Here is a 24,003-nt window from a genome sequence, read left to right as displayed (position 1 = left end):
TTTTCTCAAAAGGATTGGCAGAGATAAAAACAAAGGTCATGCTTGATATTTTCAAGATCAGGTTTTGTTTCTTGTTCTTGTGCAATTTGATAGAACACTCTTCTGGAAAACTTTTGCTGTTGTTCAGAATTATGGAAGCCACTTTGATATATCTTATGCCTATGAGAAATGCATTATTTCTTTTATATAAAGGATACAGAGAACCAGAAATATGGATTCTAATGAGAACACGGTGCAGAGTTTCTGGTGGGTGATATTTTTCTGTTTTATTTTATATAAGAAAAAAGTATTCTTTAAAAAATAGTTTATATATTAGAATGTTCATAAATCATCATGGAATCTTCCAATTAATTAAAAGCTAATAAATCAACTGATTCTAAAAATTAAGCATTAAATTAAATTAAAACGAAATAATTAAATCCAATAGAAACATTGATGGATGGTGATGTGCTCCAGAATCTCTCTGTCTCTTTCTTGTACTTCTCTCTCTCCAAAAGAACATTAGAATATTGCTAATGATTAAAGGGAAACAAACTATCATGGGAATTTAAATTAGTAAAAGCTTGTGGCAGAATTTGGCAATATGTAAAGTGCTTAAAATTGTAAATATGCTTTGACAGAGAAGTCTCATTTTTAGGAATTTATCCTAAAGAAATAGTCAGACAAATGTTCAAAGCTGTTTGTAAAAGGGTGTTCAATGAAGTGTTGTTAATGGTATTGAGAAATTGGAAATAAATTAAATAGTCAACAGTGGGAATTAGCTTAAAATTTATGCTATGTGGAGTAGAATATGCTATGTAGAGTGAACCATTAAGTATTTGAATTTATAAATGTATTCACTGAGTTTACTGAAAAATAAGATGTTCATAATATACTAAGTAAAAAATCAGCTACAATCTAGTATGTTTAGTATGATTCTTTTAACATAAAAATTATACACACACACATGTGCAAACATATCCAAGCAGAATCAACTGGCAGGAATAATATATGTCAAAGACTAAAAGAATGTACCTCAATGTAGAATTACAGATAACTTTATTTCTCTTTTGTTTTTTATGTTTCTACAACACACAAGTATTATTTATCCAACTTCCATATAATCTGACAATTTATCATCTGGGATACCACCTTTGTTCAAGCCACTGTCACCTTTTACCTGACATGGTCACTTGGATCCCCCTGAAATTCCATGAGGAAATAAGAACTGGAGGGTAAGTCATTGGGTTTGGGAGGTGATCGGGGAAGCAGAAAGGCCAGAAAGGAGAAAAGCCAGTAAAATGTGTGTTAATAAGCCAGCTAATGCTGTGTCAACTGGGGCACAGCCCCGCTGTGGTCTGTGTGAATGAGCCTCAGAGACGGCCCACTGAGGAACGGGAAAGCCCAGGCGTTTATCCATCAAGCCGCATCTCTCTTTAGTAGAGGGTTGCCCCAGGGTGTCAGATTTCTGGTGGTTGGTACTTTTAAGCTGCCTTGTGTGTGGGCTGAGCGAATTCTCCTAGCTCTAGAGGAAAATCCTCAGGCAGAGAACCAGAGTTGAGCGTGCTTGCAAGGGGAGTCTGGTGGAGCGCTCATGGGAGCTGTCCATTGCCGTTGTGGCTGAACTCCCATGTAGGTCTCTGGGATGTAACACAGAGCATCATCGGCCTGGTACCCCTGGATTTCTGCCACACGGCCTCAAAAGTTCAACTTGCTCCAAACCTTATCATCCTAGACCCTATTCTTAGCACAGCCACCAGAGTGATTATCTTAAAACTCATGCCACAACTTTGCTCAAGACCCTCCAATGGCTTCTCTTATCACTCACCAAAACAAACAGAAAGCCAAAAAGCTTAAACAGTTCATAAGGCAGAACCTGGTCCAGGCCCCATCACCCAGTGTCTCACTTCTCTCCCCACTGGCCTCACTATTGCCACACGAGCCTCCATGCAATTATTCCTCCATGTATGCACCCACCCAGGGCCTCTGCAGTACCTCCCTCTACCTGGAAGTCTTCTCTCTCCAGATATGCTCTCACTTCTCACTATTATTATTTCCCCAGCACCTGGAATATTGAAGGCACATAATGAGTGCTTAATTTTGAATGAGCAATGCATGAATGGATGAATGAATGAGCCAAGGACTAATCGGCTTCCAAGAGAAAGATAGAAGAGGTAGAGAACATTTCCTCAGGATCAGATTCCTTCTTTGGTATTTTCTGCTCAGTAGGGCCACTTTTACTAATCCTCCACCATCTTGACAATTCTGCTTAGTCCTGCTGGTTGCTTTGCAGCTGAGATTCTGAAACTCAGCCTTCTGGCTGCCTAGGTATATAATATCTGCCAATGTTCACCCAGTTTATCAGATCCCCGGTTCTCCAGGCAGTCTGCTCCCAGGGCCATCCACACCCTGGAATTATAGGTGGACTGGAGCCCCAGTCCAGAGTATCTGCCCTAGGCAATCGGTTCCCAGAGGGCAGGGTCTGTGTTCTCAGTATGCTCTTGGAACAAATTCTGATCAACTCGGTGCTTGTCTCCTTGTCTGGCCAAGGTAAAGACGCTGGTATGCTGGCACTTAGCCTTGTAACCCAGACTTTCTTGACAACACATCCTCCCATAAGCCAAGGCAAAATCATCCTTCCATCACCACCTTTCCTAGCTTTGCTGGTCCTGGATCCCTGCCCTAACCTCCACCCTGCTTCACTGCTGTGGCGGCTTATGAAACATGAGGTCCACCCACAACTGTCTTCTCCCATGATTCACCTGAATTAATAACAAGGCTCAACACTGAGAAGTGATAATATCTTCTCTCCAAAGAATGTGGAGTGTTTGGAAATGTGCCTGGGCAACCCATCCTCAGCACCCAGAGACACCAAAGGTCATTCATTTACCCAGGAGGAGAAAATGAGGTTGAGATTGGAAGTTCCCCAATGTGCCTCATGGTAGGGAGCTGTAGAGTTGAAATTTTTGTTTAAATCAGTAGCAGTAAATCCCAGTTGTTGACATGCACTTCTCTTTGGATCTATTTCACTGCATCCCATCCCATTCCATAGGTAATAAATGCACACTTAAGTGTACATAGCACTGATGTCAAAATTCATTTTCTGATATATTATTATACTTTACTTTTAGTTTGAAGTTATGAAACTCAATTTCCAAGAGATTGCTAGTATAATTAGTTTCTTTCTGTACTTCTCATAACTGAGTTCTGTTTTTAATATGAATCATGTGAAAACATTAGAAAAAATAAATATTTCTATGCCTATTGCTTAACTATACCTAAATGCCTATAAGGAAGTCTCCTAGGGGCTTATGGTGTCCAGATGTCTTCCTAATACTTCCAAGTAGGAAATGACCAATGAATTTCTATATATGTTTATCCTCAAATAATTTGGGATTTGTATGAAAGTCCATACATGAATTTTTATTACATCCTGGCCCTTAAAGAGATTTCATTTCAGCAATATACTGACCTTTTGCAATTCTGTGCTAAGTTTGTAACAATTAACTATAAAATGTGAATTGATTTATATGAGAATAAAGATTTTCTCAACATACATTCAAAAACCACAAATGCTATATTTCACAAAAATAGTAAATCATCAATAGAATTATTTATTAGCATTATCTACATCTCACTTTTTGTGTTTCTCCTTAATATTATTCACATAATTTTTTCTCTTCCCTGCCCTTTTCACAGAATGCAATTCAATTCTACCTACAACTCTGGGTATAAGATTGTGCTTGAGCCTTTAAGATACACAACATAAATCAGATGCAGCTTTTATTTTAAGAAAACCACTTCTTCTCTATCCTCAGAAGCTTGGTTTGTTATGTTCAAGAAACCACTTTGTGTAGAATTCACAGCTAATAACAAAACAGTCTACTAATTATTAAATGCTCATTTTGTGCTAAGCATTGTGCTAAGTACTTTGCAAGCAGCACATAATTTCATTCTCACAACATCCCTATGAAGTAGGTATTATCTCCCTCTAGCAGATGAAACAAATAAGGGATCTTACTTATTTGATTTGATCCAGGGAATCTGAATTCTATCCTTCTACATTCTGATGTAGCTGTCTTCATTCATTTGTTTGTATATTTATTGGAAACATGTTTTTTCATCTCCCACTCTATACAGAACGTACATCAGGAACTATGCTAGTAGCTGCAGGAAACACAGAGAGGAATTATGTTCAAATCTTTCCCCTAGGATTCGAAATATAGTTGGATGTATTATTAGACGATACAAACTTCCAAAACAGTGACATCTTAAAATCTTAGTGGCTTAACACGATGGAAGCTAATGTCTTCTCATCACAGTGTTTGGTGGGCTGTCTTACATGTGACGGTTTCAGGATCCAGGCTCCTTTCGTCTGGTGGTTTTGTCATCCTTTGTGCTTTAGAATCCTTTACTTTTAGCTGGTTGATGAGGAAAAGAGGCACAAGATGGGCCAGGACAGATCATGGTGCACATCACTCTATTTGATTAACTGGAACTCAGAATATGGCTGTGTGCAGTTTCAAGGGGTGGTTGGAATACACTCTGTGTGCACAGAAAGAAAAGGAAATGGACTATAGTGAGCACGTGGCCATCTCTCAATTGGACCCCATCTCTGGGCATCAAATATCCCATCACTCCTGCATAGAACACTAGTCCCCATCTCCTGGACTTCAATCCAAAGATCCGTCTATTCAGTGCATCCAGTTCAAAGTTCAGGAACTCTGGGTGATGAGCGTCCTATCCGTGAGGTCCCTGTGTGTGACTCCCTATGATCCAGTGACCTATGATCTCTAAGGAAAGTTTCCTGCCCTCCCACCTCCACCCTATATCCTCCCACTCCACCCTCCACTCCCCAATGTACATTTTAAAGTAGAGACAAGATAACAGCTATGAAAACTTCCATCTGCAGTTCTCCATCAATTATGGAACCCTTTACCAATCCTTATGGAAGGGAGTGAGCAAGTTCTGGATGAGGCCCTGATTATGCCTCTGGGAGAAATTCCTTTGTGTTTTTGGTGGCCCCTCTTTGAATGTTTTCCCAATGACCACATCTGAAGTTGGTGTTGAGGAGTTTACTCTCCTTCAGGGCTATCCATCATTTGTTACCTATTTTCTGCTAGTGCCAGTTTGGGAGCTCAAAGATTGTGTTAAGTCTTCAGTAGTAAGAGTTTTCTTTCACAACATATTTCCCTCAAAAACGTTGTAAGCTTCTGGTTTATTTGCTTTCAGTCATTTCCATGTGTTAGTAGCCAGTCCTCAATCACTTTTCTAACGATAATTTTCAAACCCGAATTCTTCCCTCTTCCATCTGACTTCTCTCTGTAACCTTGAGGGTAGAGTGGGAGGGAGGACCTAACACCCTTAACCTGAACTTTAGCCCTGGTCTGAGTTTCTTTGTGTCACAAATGAAAAGACTTATTGTGCCTTCCTGATCAGCAAGCTGTTCTTCAAAAAACAAAATACAACAGAACAGAACAAAACTCAAACCAACAAATGAAAATAGATATTGGTGAAATTTAAAACTAGGATTTTCTGTAATACACAAAGTAACTACTCTAGAACAAGGACATGTTTATGTAGTTCCAATGCTCATGACTTGCAGTAGGAAGGGTGAGGCCCAACTTGTCACATGTAAAAAAGCCATCTGACATAGATAAACTTATGGAAAGCAGGAAGACATTAACCGAATAAGTTTAAAGGCCATTTCTTCTCATTCACCATCATAGTGAAGCACCTTGCACACCTGTGGGTAAAAAGTTAAGCACTCGTAATTGCAGGAAAGAGTGAATGAACAAATTCTTATAGAAAACTTCTGGAAAATTCATTCCTTTGGGTTGGTAATTCACAAACAGGAGCCTACCATTCCTCAGGCTTGCCTCCATGCACCTAAATTGGTCTTCCAGCTAAATTGCACCATTAGTCATTTTTTGCATTTTGGCAGACAACAGGCTTTTGTAAGGTAGCACTTGAAGACACTGTCATCTAAAAATGCTTTATAGAAGAGAAATGATCTTATTAGATGAGCTCTAAGTCACATACACATGCTTTGGGAGTGAATGTGATCAAGTTCTTGGGCTGCGTATTGCTAGTTGCCTACTCAGTTGAGGCCCTGGTCAGGAAGCAGAGAAAGCCTGGGTGGTAGTACGTGGGCTCCAAGAGCTAGAGGCAAGGGTGCTGGAGGTGATGAAGAACTTGACATCTCTCTGGAAATGGTCCCAGTGATGAGTCTCTCATTTTTGGAAGACAGTACAATGCAGTAGAAGGAACACTGATTTCGAAGTTGGTAGGTTTTGTGTGCAGACCAGATCTGCTGTTTATGAGCTATATAACCCTGAGCAAGTTACCTACCCCCACTCTAGCTCATTTTCCTCATCTGCAAAATGTGGGATAATGATGACACATTCTCCATAGCATTATTAGAAGCATCAAATGGACTAATGGATGGGAAAGTGCTTTTCAAATGGCAAAGCAGTTTCAAATTGTGAGTAGTTATTATAATCAGCCCTCAATAAATGCTCTTTGATAATAATGGTCAGTTTCTAATCCCATTCTCCTTCCCTGAAGGATTGTGGATAGCGGGCATCAGTCCCATGGGAATAGGACTTATTGTTGGCACCTCCTCTTACCATCTCAGAGATCGTTGGAGAAGTGGGAGCAGGACTCATGTCACCCTGGCACTCTTCCTCTATGCAGTATTTTACCTGGTTAGAATTTCGTTCCTATACAGAATATGGTATCAGTGTGACCAAGTACAAAGAGCATTGGGCTGAGAGTTTCAACATATGCTTTCATTCCTTCATTATTTTGTTTATTCATGCATCAATTCAGCAGATATTATTGAGGGTCTATGATGTATCAGGCTCTGTGCTAATCTGCTGTAACTGTGGAGCTGAGGATTTTAATCTCCTCTCTTGTGTTAATGGGAACTTGAGGGTCACTTAAACTCTTAATGCGTTGGTTGACTCAACTGTCCATAGTGATCATCCTCTCCCTGTATTTCTCATAGAGTTTTTATGAGAGAATGGCTAGCTTGAAGAGTGCTTTGTAGAAATAAAAGAACTAGACAATTATGAGGTGTTAGTGTATTATTAGTATTTCTTGAATAGCCATAGGCATGTGGCTTGGCCACTGTGCTCAGGTAGGGCAATCACAGAGGAAAGGGGATCATGAAGAAAGAGGGAAACTGGTTATGGTTTAATGACATTTTGTGGAATGCCAATAACTGAACCCAAGATTCTTTCATGATTGGATATGGTGTGAAGTTACAGCCGTAAAAAAGATGAGAAAGTGAATTCAAGGAGAGCAGGAGAAGGTGTGGGAAAAGGGGTGTAGTGACCGGTTAGCGTTTTTACCATGCTCCCTCACAAGATTGAGCAGACAGGGCAAGGCATGTCCGATGAATACCCTGGGAACCTTGATATGGGATAGCAACATGAAATTAGCCTGGTAGTAATATTAGTTAGCACTTATACCACACTTTATTTTCAAAGTACTTTACAATGGTTAATTATATAATTGTATCTCTGTGAATTAGGTCAGCATTGTTATTTCTCTTTCACCCCATTAATCCCCTCTCCTTCTCAGCTGACTGAGGGCCTTAGTCACCGAGTTGAGTCAAACAAACACTCAGCCTTCATTTAGGTGTGTCCTCATGGAACAAAGCACTGGCCTTAAAGGGCACACATAAGGAATGGATCAATGATACTTCAACATCTTCACCTTTTTAATGCTAAATGCAATCCTATTTAACAAATCTTAGCCTAGGGAGAACTAGTTACAACACCTTCAAAGAGTCACTTTCATGCCTCCCCTTTGCTTCCAATAGAGGTAAGCCAGGTATTCTCATGCTACATGGACTATTAGAAAAACTCCTGGGTGCACGACCCAGAGGTGTGCTCTGGTGTGCCTCCTGCCACTTACTAGCTTGTTAGATGTGATGATTTCAACGTCACCCACATTTCAACAAGCTTTGAAGATTTCTAAGCTTCAGCGTTCATGTTTGTAAATGTAAATATTAATACCTGGCCTGCTTTCCTTCCTGTTGGTTTTTGAAGATGACACAAAAAATCATAATTTAGGAAAGACTGTATTTCCAAATAAGATATGCTAGTCTTATTGGTTAGCAAGGTTTTCATAACACTAATCAAAAGGTGTCAACCACACACAACTATACAATGCTACCATCTCTCCTCCTGGACCTATGGGCTGACATAGCTAATTGACCATGGCACTCTTTTTTTTTTTTTTTTTTTTTCCCCTGAGCTAGGCCTTAGCCTCAGAATCCTTCTCAACACAGCTCTCTCAGCCACCACTGCTGAGTGACTGGAATTGGTACAGGCAAGAAAAACATTTGCCAAATCCAAATCTAAATCTCTTCGGCTGTTTATATTTGTTTTATGTTTTCTGGAATAGGTTATATATACACACGGTTCTAAAACAAAATATATTTTAAAAAGTGAACAGACTTCTCTTAACCTTCTTTTCTGCTATTTCTAAAGTGAAAATCTTCTTCTCTGGCTTATTGCCATACTCTGATAAATATTCTCTCAGGAAAAAGAAAATTAGAGGATATCTCAAAGTGATGTCAGATTAGGAGATGTGAGCTTCTAAATCAAGACAATTCATTTCATTGTACCTCTTGGCAACACCTTGGCAGGAAAACGTAACCTGTAAAAATCTACTCCTTTAGTCTATATCCCATGCTAAGTAAACTCTATGTAAATGAAAAATGATCTTGTTGGACTGAATCTAGGTGCTCATGTGACATGACCATGTTCCAAATATTAAGTTCTGTTTTCAGCCTCTGGATGCCTTTCCAGTTTGAACTAAACAATGAAAATGCATAGGAATATTATTAACATCACTAACACCTGAGATGATTGAAGCACTTGTTTTTTTTTTTTTTTTAACAGAGCCTCTCTTTTGCAATGCTGGACTTGAAAGGAAAGTAGGCAGGGTGAGTAGCTGAGACAAATTCCCATTTTCAGCGGGAATGCCTTGGTAAGATTTGGGTAGATGGAGTGGAGTCCGGTGGAACTATAGGATGTAGGGATCCATTTTCTAAACTCATGATTTAAAGGTGTATCACGTGAAAGTGATAGATTACTGTGCTGGAACGCCTGTAGCAAACTTGATATTACTATTACTCCCTTCTGTGGTATCCTTTGCACTGTAAGGGTAGGGAGTGAGAAACTCGTTTTTCCAGAATACTCTTCCCTCTATGGTTTCAAGTTAAGGTTTGTCAATGAGAGACCTTTACATGTTGTTTAGAAATAGGCAAAGAATGAGAAGTCACTATTCTTTGCCGGTAGTTGCAGCTAGATTCATATCTGGATGCCTGAGTCACAGTTCCATCTTGGTGAGGTCTAGAAAATCATTTGGTTCACCTCTGAGAACAGAGAGATTTGGTGTAAACTTCTGAGGGATTTTTGAAAATTCAGGCAGTTTTCCAGAGCTCTCTTTAAATTCTCTGATTTAGTTCACGTAAAATCTTTAGTGTCAGCTTCCCCCAAGCTGTGCTTCCAGGTTTTTCCAATAATTAAGCCTCTATTTCTTGACTTAAGCTCTTTACACGTGGAATAAAGTGGCTTCTATTTCTTGATTGAACTCTATCTAATGGAAGTGGTTTTTTTGGTATGTGTTTTTGTTTCTAACTGCAAATCATTCCAAGATAATGAAACTTTAAAGATGAAACTGGTGAATTAACTCTCTGATAGGAATATAATTGAAGGCAATAGCAACTTCAATGCCAGTGCAAAATGGGTTACAGATAGTCCATGGTGTACAGCAGCGAAACAGTTACTTACATGATCGTCTCTGATTCTCTGGAGTTCTATACCTATAGAAGGCAAGACTTTGGAAGGCAAAGTAGCAACACAGTAATAGTAATAGAAGTTTATGACGGAAATAAAGAGCACAAGAAATCTGGAGTGGGGCCAGCTATTTCTGAGAGCAATGTAGAACTTGGAAAAAGAAAGACAATATCAGAGTTTTAAAATTTGATTTAATTTTGATTATTTTTATTCATTTATATTTATTAAAAATTTTTTTAAGGAATTAGAGTTTTAGATTAGTTATTCAACGAATGGGACAACTATCAGAGAGTATGACTTTAATTATTATCTTGAAGAAATTCCTTATTTCTTGTAGTAACTAGGCCAATACTTTAAAACCCAATTCAATGTACAATCCTGAGGGTGAGTAAATTGAAACTCAAAGTGAGTGTACAGATTTACGAGGTCTCTTATATTAAAGTTATAGCATTAACCAAGAGGGCATGGAAACTTGAAAATCACAGAAGAGAAATTTGGGGAGATTTCAATGGATCTAAGTACCTTGAACACTCCTACCCTGCCAGGCCTTCCTTGCCAACAGAAGCGGCACTATCTCTTTTCCTGCATGATCACCCTGTAATGATTTCAACTCAGGCATTCACCCTACAAGGAATGCTGATTCTCTTCAAGACTCATGCACTGCCTTTCTTTGCTTCCAGACCCGTAATTAGACTTAAGTCCTGGTAAAAGCGAGAAGCATGAGAATAAAGTATAATTTATGATTGGGAGGGGGAGTCCATACACTTAAGAAGAATTGCAATACTTTGTCAATTTTTGGTGGTTTATGTGTGAGAATAGATTATAGGTTTTAGACCGGAGAATAAAGAGTTTAATGTTGAATTGGAGTAATCACAATAGAAAGTCATAGCTTCTGACCCCATTCTCAGAATTAATTTCACAGATCCCAAGATTCTTAACTAAAGGGAATGTTATAACCACATTGGAGAAGGACTCTGCTCCCCTGCCAACATTTACATCATGTATCTTCCTCCTGCTCTTCCTCAAGATGACGTGTGGTCACTAATAAAAGTGACTCTACATCAGAGAATATCTAGAATTCTGAGTGATTACTGGACATCTAAATTGATGCCGATTCTAGAGGATTCAACATGCCCATTTATTCTACAAATATACAGTAGAGGTTTATAAAGGCCAAGTGATGAATGGCGTTTTGGCCTAAGTTTCGTCTCACAATGCATTCAGTGATACTAAAAACACCAGTAATTATTTTTCTAATTCCTGAATGAATAGTTGGAATAGCCATGCTTGAAAGTGTCAAAGTCCTTCATATTGGCTTCTTGACCTGTGGAAAGAAAGCTTCAGTGATGAGAAGAACCAAGTGGTTGCTTGTCTCTACCAAAATAGAAAACCATAATTAATATAACATACTACGAGTAATTTCAAAGATTAGTTATATGATCTATGTTATTAGTTATTAGTTATATGATGGAATGTGCATATCTGGCCTATCTCAAAGACTGATGGAATTGGGAGAATAAACGTGAATCTTTGTGGACCTAATGAGCTGCCACCTCCAAAAGTAGCTGCTGTTTCAGATGTAATTTTTTTTGAATGTTTTTTGTTTTTTACTTGAACAAACCAACCAAACTCCTCATGTCTGGTATTCAGCTATTGCTGTGGTGATGTTTTAATCTTCCATACCTGTTAGCAAAAAAAGAAAAAACTTCTAGAAACAGGTTGCTTTCTCTTGGCATGGATAGCAGTATAGCTTCACTGTCTTGCCTCAGACTATATCAAGTCTATCACAATTTAGCATAGAGTGACCTTGATTGTCTCATCATTACACAGGGCATGATGCTGATCCGTAACACTAATGGCATCATGCCGCTTGCAAATGATGATCATGATGTAACGATGCAAACATCCTAGATGCCTTGGTAAGCCGTATGGAAGGCAGAAAGTGGAAAATAAAGCCCATAAAAACTTAGGTATCTCTCTTCTTGAGGAAGTTTTTAGGTGTTCAATGATTGGGACATATTGAGATTTCCCCGCCAAGGTGAAGAATAAATTGCTGCATCTCATACATACTACCTCTAAGAAAGGGGCACAACACTTGTGGGCCTCTTTGAATTCTAGAAATAACAGACACACAAAGCCATGCTGATCTGACCCATTTATCTGTTGACAGTTTTGAGTTGGGCCCAAATAAAGGTAAAGCTCTGTAACAGGTATAAGCTGCTCTGCTTCTTGAGCCATAGGAGCAAGCAGGTCCAATGGTGCTCCAAGTGTCTTTAGGAGAAGGAAATACTGCGTAATCCCAACAGGAGAACCATAGCCCAAATCCTTAGGATTTGGGAGCAAAGCTATGTTGTTTTTTGCACTTAACTATGATTCTTTAGAAAAGCAGTTTCTGCTTTCTACAAAGCCCTAGTAATGATGAACACTTAATCATGGGACACGGAGTTTCTGTGTGACACAAACTATCTACCTTTAACTGGTTACTATATGATCCTCAAAGTTATGAATATGGGCATACTCAGCAGCATTCTGTCATTCCATGGAAGTGAGATATATAAGTTTGGGCTTGGTCAGGTTCTGAATACCTAATTGCAGTATCTGAACATATGACTAAGAATTTTTATATCAGTCTACTTTCCTGCATAGCAAGTCACCCCAAAATTTAATGGTTTAAAATATAACCATTTATTTATCTTATAATTTTCACAATTTTGGGGTCAGTTAGGTCATTTTTCTGATTTGGACCAGCTTCACTGATCTCTGCTGGGTTTGCTCTGCTCGTGTGCCGGCCATCACCTGGCAGAGGAGCGGACAGCTGGATGATCTAGGATGGCCTCACCCACATGTGTGCTTGTTGACAGGCCATCAGCTGGGGCAATGGAATTGACGGGACTATATATCTCTCATCATTCAGAAGGCTAGCCCAAGATTTTTCACATGGAGGCTGCAGAGTTCCAAGAAATACAAGAGTAGAAGCTATGAGGAGTTTTGTGGCCTATGTTCAGAACTCGGTTACTTCTGCCACATTCTATTTGGTAGCAAGGATAACAAAAATAGCTTAGATTCAAGAAATGGAAAAACAGATTCCACCTCTTCATGACAGGAGCTTCGATGTGTCATTGCCAATTTTAACAATGTACACAGATTTCTACGGCACTTATTCTTGCCACGTTGATACCTCTTCCTCGACCAACATATAGGGCTCCATGGGAACTTCTCCATTACCACTTGACTAAGGAAGAAAAAAATGGACCTGTTTTATAGATAATTCTTTACAAAATGATAGCACCACCAAAAAAGTGGATGACTAAGTACAATGGCCTCTCTCAAGAGAGCATTTGAGGTGAGTGGTAAAGAAAAATTCTCCACGTGGGCAGAGCTTTGAGTATTGCACTTCTTCATTCCCTTTTTCTTGAGCAAAGGTGGCCAGGGGTGCACCTATATTCAGAAATAATTAGGCTAGGTGATCATCGAATTATTAGGGGCAAGATTAGAACATTGGAAATAACAAAGTCTGTGGGAGAAGTTTGTGGAAGGTTCTCACAGAATGCATAGAGAATATAGGGATATTTATATTCCATTAAATGCTCACTAAAGAGTACCTACTGCTGAAGAGGGTTCTGAAGGTCAGGTGGATAAGAAAACCTGTGCTGCTTATGTCAGTTATCCTCCTTCCCCAGAAACCCCAGTCATTGCTCAATAGTTTTATGAGTAAGATCTGAGTCCGTGACGGCAGGAGTGGGGGTTGTGCATGAACTCAACAACATGAACTTTTATTCATTAAGGCTGGTCTGGCTACCATATAGCTGAATACCAAACCTGCCTATAGAAGAGAACAACAATGAGGGGCCAGCCCTGTGGCTAAGTGGTTAAGTTCAGGCGCTCCACTTTGGCGGCCCAGGGTTTTGCTGGTTTGGATCCTGGGCACAGACATGGCACCACTCATCATGCCACACTGAGGCAGCATCCCACATAGCACAACCAGAAGGAGCTACGACTGAAATATACAACTATATACTGGAGAACTTTGGGGAGAAGAAGAAGGGGGAAAAAAAGAAGACTGGCAACAGTTGTTAGCTCAGGTGCCAATCTTAAAAAAAAAACAAAACAGAAAACAACAACAATGAAACCCTTATATGCCTTATACGGCTCCATTCCCTGGGAGAAGAGACAGCCAGTTGGTGGTTGATTAGATTGAACATCTTCTCCCACAAAAAGAGTAACAATGCATCTTCGCTAGAATAGATAAAGCCCAGATTTGTATTTGCTTTCTATGCCCTCAGTGGTATCTCCAAAATTACTGTCTTTGGACATACAGTCATGGAATACTCAGTCAAGTAATGATTCATGACCAGCTGAGGTGCTGACCAAGGGCAAAGGAAACATGGAATGTGTGGTATAAGAAGGAAATTATTAAACCGACTCTGGCTACATGATTAGTTGCAAAAGTGAGAACTTTGTAGTTATGTGTATTTTCTTTCTTGCTTTTATGTGCTTTACATATTTAACAATTCTCCTTCTGCTTCCCATTCTCCCATTTCTAATATGTGTTAATTATAGATCATCTGATAATCCAGAGTTTAAATTACAGAATACCAAAGGAATTGGTCTAAGTTTAAAAGTGAAGGGCATTATTGAAAGATAAAATGGCACGTAGGGCTTTTGGTCTACTTTTGGGGCAGAAAGTGAGCAGGCCCTTGGTTGTATGAGGTATAGTTGCACTATGCTAGGTCAACATGATGTTAATATTCTATTTGAAGGTTACAATGGGTAAAATGGGTGTGTAGGGACGTTGAATTGTCAAACGATGTAGTCAGTGCCCAACTGTCTATTCTCAACTTGGCATCAATACCATGTTCTTCTGTGGTCTCCTCTCCATTGCAGAGGAAAAGCCAAAGTCTGCATTTTCCGGGATCTCCTTTTGTATATAGTTTTAGTTTAGCATTTGCCAGTTGCATAAGATTTGATAGGCAAAGAGAAGCCACTATTCTCCAGACGTAGTTGCAGCAAGATCTGTGAGAAAATGTGAGATCTGCAGAAGTTTCCTGGTGAGCTGTTGAGAACCACTCTGTTCACTACTGCAGACTGAGATTGTTGGTGGGAGCTGCATGGAGACTTGTGAATTGAAGGGACTTTCTGGCAGCTCTTATGAATTATTGGCTTTGGGAGTTCAGGCTGAAACCTTCAGCTTTGACTTCCATGAACTTTGCTCTCCACGTTCTTCTAAAAATTGGGTAAGCCCCTAATTCTTATATAAAACCCTATATATTCAGAGCAACTTCTATTTTCTTCCCTAAAACAACTGGAAGGATTGACAATGATGTTTTAGACTGGTGATTCACAATATTGATGAATACAAGAGTCTGTTTGTACAGTTATCCTGTGAGAGAAAACATGCATAACAGCAAGTACTTACTCTAAATTTAGTAAGGCTTTCTTAAAATAATTTTGTATTTAATTAATCCTAATAGAATCTATATACATTAAAACAGATTGTTGAGGTGTTATTCATTCAGCTTATCAGGAACTCATATGGTGTCAATGACTCCTTGTAATTAACTCTTGTCTCTCTTTGCTGCTCTTGTGCTACCCCAGCCCAGAGAAGAGAAATGGAAGATTGCCTATTTGAAAACTGCTGTTGTGGCTCAATACCTTCACTTTTTCAATAAGAAGTTTGAGATTTAGGAAAAGCAATTGCCTTTGCTTACCCAGCCAGGACTAAAACAAGGATATTCTTATTCATATCAGAAGAAAGTTTCCAATAAAAAGCATCCCTAGCCAAAAGTGTCATAAGTCCACATTCTTTACTACTGTTTTTTTCCATCTGTTGAAGTTTCTTTTGGGCTAAGAAGTGTTCTTTGAAAATGCAGACACCTTGTGAAATCAAGTAGAGGCCTGTTGGTTATACGTGCCTGTATGTAAATTGTTTTCTTCCCAAAACTTTAGTGAGCTGAGTAATGAAAGAGCATGGTGGACCCCACTGGGCTTCAAGGAAGAAAGTGTCTTTTTGGAGTGGTGATATCCCACTCACAGTAAGATTTTGTAGGGATGGGTCAGCCTAATGTAGGGGATTAGTTTATGCAGCCAGATTTAATGCCAGCAATACCAGATACTGGGCTATTAAGAAGTGGACAGAGCTAATTTGCAGAACCTTCCCAAAGCCTAAATTCAAGGTTTGTCCATGATTGGCTTTGAGAAGAGATATGCATCAATATCAATTATCATGCCAAAACAACTGTATACATTGAATAGTAAAACTACAACTTCCTGCTACTATCTGCATACAAATGTTTGTTTGCTGTCTGTTGCGTTTCAGGAAGTGTGTTATGTGCTGAAAGAAACCCAAGACCTTGCCATGAACAAAACAGATAAAGTCCTTTCTCTGGCAGAGTTTACATTCTAGTTGCCATGCTGGACATATGAGAGGTAAAAGACATGGTTCCTGCCTTCAAGGAACTTACCGTTTTGGGGGGAGACAAGAATATACACCCAACCAAAAGAAAAGACAAGATCAGACAGTCAGTTACTAAATTGAGTGATTCAGATGACATGAGAAAAACTCAGGCTTATCTTTGCAGGAAGAAGCTTGTGGAATTGCTCAGAAGAAAGCTTGTTCAGGGCGCATGAGGCAATTCTGTCACTGCCACAGGCAGCAATGTCTGGGTTTTCCTACTCACCAGAGCAGCCCTCTATATATTGGGGCAAACTGCTTCAAAATGGAAATTTAAGTCCCTTTTTAATGAATTATGTATACTGCCATCACATTCTACATAAGTGTTCTGGAGCGATGATTTCTCTGGGAGATGGGTGGCAGCTTGGACGCTCTGTCTGATGTGGAGATCATGCCTAGATCTAACTTGGCAGCCGGGTCAAGGTCTGCCAGGTAAGAGGGTGCTTCCAGAGGAGCTGGGAAGGTTGAGGAGTCCATCCACACCCCACAGGTGAACATAGGACCAAGATTAAGCTCAGTGCAGACACTAAAGATATAAGAGGCCAGGAAAGAATCATCTGGCTGTCCAGGCAAGCTCTGGTGTCCAGGAGGTCAGAGAATTCATGAGAACACCTCCAGTATGCAGGAGATTTTGGAAGACTTGGTATCCTTGGCTGAATTGATTTCTTTCATTTCCTCATTCATTCTTTCAGCTCCTCAAAATGTACTAGGCACTGGGCTTATGACTGTGAATGCAACGTTGGGTAAATCACAGCGCCTGCCACAGCATCTGTTGGGGGAAAGTGAAGAGGATCAGTTACCCTGAACCTTGATAAGCACCTGCAGTGGGTGTATGTGCAGGGTACTGGAGGAGCTTTCATTCCTCCTGCTGTGTGGGTGGGCGAGCAGCCGCAGGTGTGAGCCTTTGCCAACAGAGGCACCCATAGAGCCCCCAGGTGTTCATATTCCTCCTTAAGGTTGTAGCCAAGGAAAGGCCTTTTGGGGTTTTCTTTTGGTAAGTAATTAATATATGTTTCAAGTTAAATGCCAAGAGCATGAAAAGACCTTGCAGGTGCTAAGTGTTATTATAACATATTAAAATAATGAGAGCTTTGCTCATCTTGCTCCATCTAGCTTAGTGGTTATTTTCAACACTGCCTACAGATTAGAATCACCTAGGGAACTTTGAAAAAAATGCCAGTGCCCAGGTTCCACCTCTAGAGATTGGATTTAATTGATTTAGGGTGAAGCCTGAGCAGCATGGAAAGCTAAGCAACTCCCCAGGTGATTCTAATATACGCCAGGGTTGTGATCCATTGCCAGCAGATTAAAGCATTCTTTTCTCTTTATCCTTATCCTAACAGTTTTCTGAGACTCAGCTTCATTCTCATCTCCTCTGTGAAGTCTTCCCTGCTCTGTCCATCCATTTGTGAACTCCTGAACTTTGTCATCTGTGACACCCAAGTGCTTCCTGACCAATACACTGAGCTACTTAAAAGAGCAGGGGCTGTGCCTTTTGATGCTCTAACATCCTGGAAACTTGACTCTCAGATTTGGGTAAATTATCCAGACTGTGGATCAGAAGTATAGTTGTTTTTAATGTCTACTGATGAGTTACAGAAATTGGAATATTTCATAGAATATTAGTGCTGCAAGGGACCTTAACGAACCGTAATCAGATCCCCTCATTTTATAAATGATGAAAATATTCATCTGTGGCTGGTCGTAGAATTCTGAGCACATTCCCTCTGATGCCTCAGAGGCTCTCTGGTTGTTCTTTGTGGCATTAGAAGGAGAAGAATGGTACGAATTTATACTTTTCCTGGAGTCCTGTCAAGGGTAAAAACAGAATGAGAATTAGGTTATCTTAGGCTCAAGATTTAAGTTGAATGGGTACTCAAGTTCCTAGAAATGAGGGTGAAGAACGTTGATGTTTAGATTAAGTAGTTTTCAACCACACACAATTTTGTCCCCAAAGGAGGATTTGGTAACATCTGCAGAATTTTTTTTGTCATAACTGGAAGGGATGTTACCAGCAGCTAGTTTTGAGAGGTCAGGGATCCCGCTAAACATCCTTCAATGTGTGGAACAGAACCCCCGACAAAGAATGATCCAGCCCCACTGTCAACAGTGCCAAAGGCTGAGAAACCCTGCAGTAGATGTTCTTGTCAACTCAGAAGACAGGTCAAGGCCAAGAACAAAGAACAGAGAATTGCCATTTACAAACAATGTACCTCCAAATGGCATGGCCGAAAACTTTCCTCTGTCAGAATGACAAGGTAAGGAGATGCCTGACAACATGTGCGTCGTTTTAGGAGCATTTGGTGATAAAATGAAGGTCTTGGTGGATGAAGTGATATGTACACAGTATTAGTCAGTATTTTTACAAGGAGGCTCTGAATGTGTTATTCAGATTAACCCATTGTTTTGCTAGTGTCCAAAGGTCCTCTGAAGATAACCTGAGATCCTTTTGAGTCTGAGTAGCACACATCTGGCCTGGAGCCCTAGTACCAAGCTCAGGGTTATGTACTGAATGCTTGTATCTCCCCCACATTCATATGTTGAACCCCTAACCCCCGATGTGACTATATTTGAAGACAGGGTCTTAACAAAAGTATTAAGGTTTACTGAGGTCTTAAGGGTGGGGCCCTCATCCAATAGGATAGTGTCCTGTAGGAAGAGTCGCCAGAGCTCCATCTCTGTGTACTCAGAGGAGAGGGCCTGTGAGGATGCAGTGAGAAGGTTGCTGTCGACAAGCCAGGAAGAGAGGCTTCCTCAGAAACTGAACCCTGCCAGACCTTGATGTGGGACATGCAGCCTCCAGAACTGTACGAAATAAATTCCTGTTGTGTAACCGCCCCAGCCTGTGGCATCTTGTTATGGCAGCCTAAGCAGACTAAGATACTCAGGAAGCTTGAACAATTAGGAAAAGAACAGATCACAATAAAGATATCCAAGATGGCAGAGAATATCTTATAGGGGAAACAGCAAGAGTGACGCTCAGGCCTTCCTTCACTGAATACCATCAGTGTGGGAACCCTCACCCTGCCCAGTACACTCTCCTCACGACTCCTTTGCAATAATAACCCATTCCAACTGACTGGGGTCTTTGGAAGCCAGGCCTCTTGGTTGCTGAAGACTATTTTCAGCAGAAACAAATGTATTAAATGACACAACTAAGAGATATTTAAATAAAAGGAGAGTACACAATATTTTCATGGCATAAGGATTGTGTATCAGGGACCAACCATGAATGACATAAATTTGTTTCCTTAAAGCCTTTAGTGCAGTGCTTTTAAAAATTGGGTTTGCATAAGAATTCTTTAGAATGCTTGTTAAGATTCAGCTCTGGGGGCCCGTCACTAGAGATTCTGATTTAGTCAGTTTGGTACGGGGTCCAAAATCTGTTACAAAACCATGGTCATTTCTGAAACAGGTGATCCACTGAACAAACTGAGAAATGCTGTGTTCATACCTCACAATGGACTTGTCAAGGCTGTGGATTTGGGGGATGGGGAAGAAGAAAATGAGGGGGTGAGAGAAAGGAAGGGGACTGGGAAATAAAAGCATGGAAAAGTGAGATACTATCCAGGAGTGAGGTAGGCATGGGGCAGAATTGCATTTTAGGGCAAATCACAGTGAGAAGGATGGAGCCTGCTAGAACTTTGTAGCAAGAAAGTCCAGTTTATTTGGTCCTGTCATAACTTGCTTCTCAACTCCTGCCTTGGCATTTGCAATTGTTGTCCTTATGTTTTAGTTTACTCTGTCCCTTGGTTCAAAACTTGAAACCAGCTAAGAGCCCTCTGTAGCACCTCAATTTTGTTCACTAGGGGGATTCAGGAGAATAAACTCAGGAAATTTAAGCTCCAGTGAGAGGATGCAAATCAGAACTGCTGAATATATATCGGCAGACATACTCCATAGGTATATCCCATAGTATATCTTATGGGCATATCCCAGAGCCATCTGTAACCAGACTGTACCAAGAGAATGAACCTCTCAAGGAAAACTATACCAGCTACTCACACATCTGTGCCCCTTAATGTTTATTTAACTTAGGTGAAATCAGGTTTAAACAAATGTCAGTCACAAAAGAGAAATGGTGTGTTTAGATCTGGGAGGGCTGTGGATCTATGGGGGAGACCACTTTCTGACTCATTCATCATGGTGATGGGACAGTAGAGAGTAGCTACAGACTGTGTACAAATGTGCTGGCTTTTTTCTTTTTTTGCTGGTAAAGATTTGCCTTGAGCTAACACCTGTGCCAATCTTCCTCTATTTTGTATGTGAGCTGCCACCACAGCATGGCCACTGAAAGAGTGCTGTAGGTCTGTGCCTGGGAACCAAACCTGGGCCACCAAAGTGGAGTAAGCCAAATTTAACCACTAGGCCATTGGGGCTGACCCATAAACATGCTGTATTTCTATTGCCAATTTTGTTACACTGGAAACTAGATTTCCCAGCATCTTGGTTGAATGCCTGACATTTTTCTGGGTTGGGTTGTCCAAAAGTGAAGTTGCGAGAGATTTTGGAGGTGTATGTGAAGCAGAAGATGAAGATTATTGTCAATGAGAAGTGGTGAGAAGTAGACACAGAGGTGCAGGTGGATTCCAATTTGTTCTTGATCTTCTCAACTGTTGGCGTTGCTGACCAACAGCATGCATGGTCTGCCATCTGACCCTTTCCTGCAAACTCATAGAGGCTGTAGTTAGAAAGAGCCAAAAACCTTCTGTAGACTTCAACAGCCCTCTTCACAGTCAGACTACAGCAGCTAGGTGCTTCTAGCTTCCAGATTTCCAGACTTCTAGCTTCCTGCAAGCTCCAATTCATTCAGTCCCACCATGGCTAGTTAATGACCTTTCTCTGAAACTTCCACTCCAAACCTTTACTTCCCAGTGACACCGTCAATCACATAAGGTCTATTTCTTATGATAATTCCTTGTTCCATGATGCTTGTGATGATACTGCTTCCCTGACTAAACCCTTATTAATACAATCCCATGTTTCTTCCCTCCCTTAACATTCCCAAAACACTCCAGCCTTATGGGCCTTTAAAGCACAAAGACCATTGAGAAAGGGACAATTTTCCATGTATCCTAGAGAGAGCTCTTCCCATAATTATTAGTGTCTGGATCTGAGAGCTGCCTCCTAGTGAGTGCTAGAGGAAGTTGGGATGAGTAGAGCTATTGCTTTGCAACAATAAGAAATTAGAGGCGTCCCTCAATTTATAAAGAACTTGTATTGAGACACAAGGCCTCCAGGGATAATTGCAAAAGCTATTGAGCCCACATGACTGTCAGTGACCCTTAGCCTGAATATAAGCTTGGAACACTAAGTGAGGAAGCCAAGTGACAGGAAAGTGGATCAGACAGAAAATTGCTTTAGATGAGAGATTGCATATACAGAAGTCAAAGAGACTACCAGGAAGTATGAAAGCGGTAACTTAAAAGATAATTCAAGATACTCCAAAGCCAAAGGGAGACCCTCTGTGGGGCAGATAACACATTGCTTTCCTTTTCCAGGGTTTGGACATTTCAGATACAGCCTGCTCATGGCAGGAGGAGATCACGAGGAGTTCACGTTCTCGGTCAACAGTACCAGTGGTTGAGGTTCTGAGAGAGTCTTCGTCCTGCTATTCTCAGAGGCAGTTCCAACCAAACTCTGCTTTGGACTGGTGATCTATGGAGCTTGGGATGATTGAGTATTCTTCCCAGATAGAAGGAGATGAGCCAAGAGGGTAGGGCTAGCCATGTCTACGACTGGACTTTAGGTTAGTTAGTAGAATGCATCTTTATTTTGCTTAACAAAGGTGTTTCTATTCTTTTCTTTTTCCATTTTTTTTATAGAAAATATTCTATGAGAGGATTTCTAACCTTATAAGGCTGGACTAATGAGGAAATTTATTTTTCCAACTTCAGACCAATGGGTGGATAGGGATCTGGTTCCTTCCTGAAGTTCTGTGACAATAGCATTAGCTACTCCCCCTGAGAGCTGGTAGGTGTTATGGCTGCAGACGCACGCACACAGAGGGATGGATATTCAGACTCAGCACAGGCAGCTGAGAGTGCCTGCTCCTTCCCTCCTGGGGTGAACCTCACAGCTTTTCTTTCCCTTCTCTCCTTTGGATGCTCACAGAGGAAAACTCTCTTCCCTCCTTTTTCCAGCACGAGGAAAAATCACTGTCAGCTCAAAGGATCTGAAGGATTAGCCTGCGGTCCAAACCTCTGTACTGACCCCTGCCTTTAATGGCAATTGCCTCCCACCCTGCTGCCTCACTAAATTATCCCCAAACCAGAAAATGTCCCCCAAATGAGACAGTCCTCCAGGCAGCCGGCTAGTGAGGGCAGCAGGAGGGTGAGACTGGTAGCTGCTCCTGGAGAGAGAAGATTTCCCGGCAATAATCATGCCCTCCTCTCCCAGGAGCCCTGGGACTTGTAACTGCTGTGTTTCTTTGTGCTTTATGTGTAAATAAAGGAAAGGAAATGCCTTGATTCCCTTAAGCTGTCAGCTGAAATAATGTTTTAACTGCGAGGTTGAAGCTTCCAGGCTCCCTTAAAATGCTGCTAAGTTTTGAGATGAGCGTGGCAGGGGCTTCCGAGGTAGGTTCCGCTAGTGCCCAGGGCTGCTGTGGATGGTATAGAGCTCTGTCCTTGGCGCTGGGATGTCTTCCTCTTTAGCCCTTTCCATTGGTCCTGAAGACCGTGAAGCAGTTTCTCTTTATCAGGCATTCTGGTGCCACTGCCAGGACAGTCCTCCAGCCCACCCACTCCCCGGATCATCCCACAGAATTGGTGGTTTCAGGAAAACTGTGAGGCAAGCAAAGTTGGTCTCTGGTGCATTGCCATCTGAGCTCATGGAGGCAAGATCTTCACAGGGGATGGGACTAGCAAAGCCGAAAATAGGAAGTGGTAAAGATCGGAAAGTGAAACCTGGGAAAGATGCCAACATTTAGTCTGCGAAGAAAAAGCAGGAGTGGGAGCTCAGTCAGGGTCAGACTTCAGTTAGCACAGTAGAAGACCGGATTCCAATGAGAATTGGCATTTCTGGGGTTAGAAGTAGACTGAAGAAATAAGGAGAAAGTCAAGGGAATTAGGGCTGGTGATCTTCTGAGACAGTCTCCAGTCTTTGGACAAATATTCCCTAGGGCAGGGCATCTCCTGAGGACTTGAATTCTCTTACCTCAAGGAGACATCTATATCAATCTTAAAGGGCCAGTACTCAGAATTCTTCACAATTTTCCTCTCCGCTACTCTCATTGTCTTCTCTCCCAAAATCTAGAGTAGTAAGACTAGAGTAGTAAGCTTTTGCTTTGCTTCACACAGTCCTGCTCTTCTGTAAAGGTGGTTTTCACATTTTCGCTCCCCTTTCCACTGTAATCTTTAAGTTGGGGGTGTCTTAGTGCTGGTGGCTTGCTGGCCTGAGGTCCAGAGCTGACTAACTCACTAAAAGGTGTTCAGGGCGGGTAAAGAGTTTCTATTCCTCCTTGCATTTGCATTTTAGTAGAGAATTTACTTTCTCCAAAACCCCTTCTAATGAGGCAGAGAAGAACCTGCCCGTCTTGCCACCTCTCAAATCCTGTGCTATGGGTGTTATCTATTCCACCTAGTAGCCCAGAGACAATACCAAAGTAAGGAACAGAGCAGCACTCAGCTTAAAGAACTTTTCCCGGCCAATGGAGTCAGGCAGCTGGCAACTCCCAAATCTGTTTGCAGACAGTGCTGAAAGTTGAGATTAGTCTAGCTGCAGGATTGGATACAGCCTTCGCATTGCTTTGCCAAA

This window comes from Equus caballus, chromosome 8 (assembly GCF_041296265.1).
Source record: "Equus caballus isolate H_3958 breed thoroughbred chromosome 8, TB-T2T, whole genome shotgun sequence".
NCBI classification, from domain to species: Eukaryota; Metazoa; Chordata; class Mammalia; order Perissodactyla; family Equidae; genus Equus; species Equus caballus.
The sequence above is the reverse complement of the archived record's forward strand: the minus strand, read 5'-3'. Positions refer to the sequence as shown.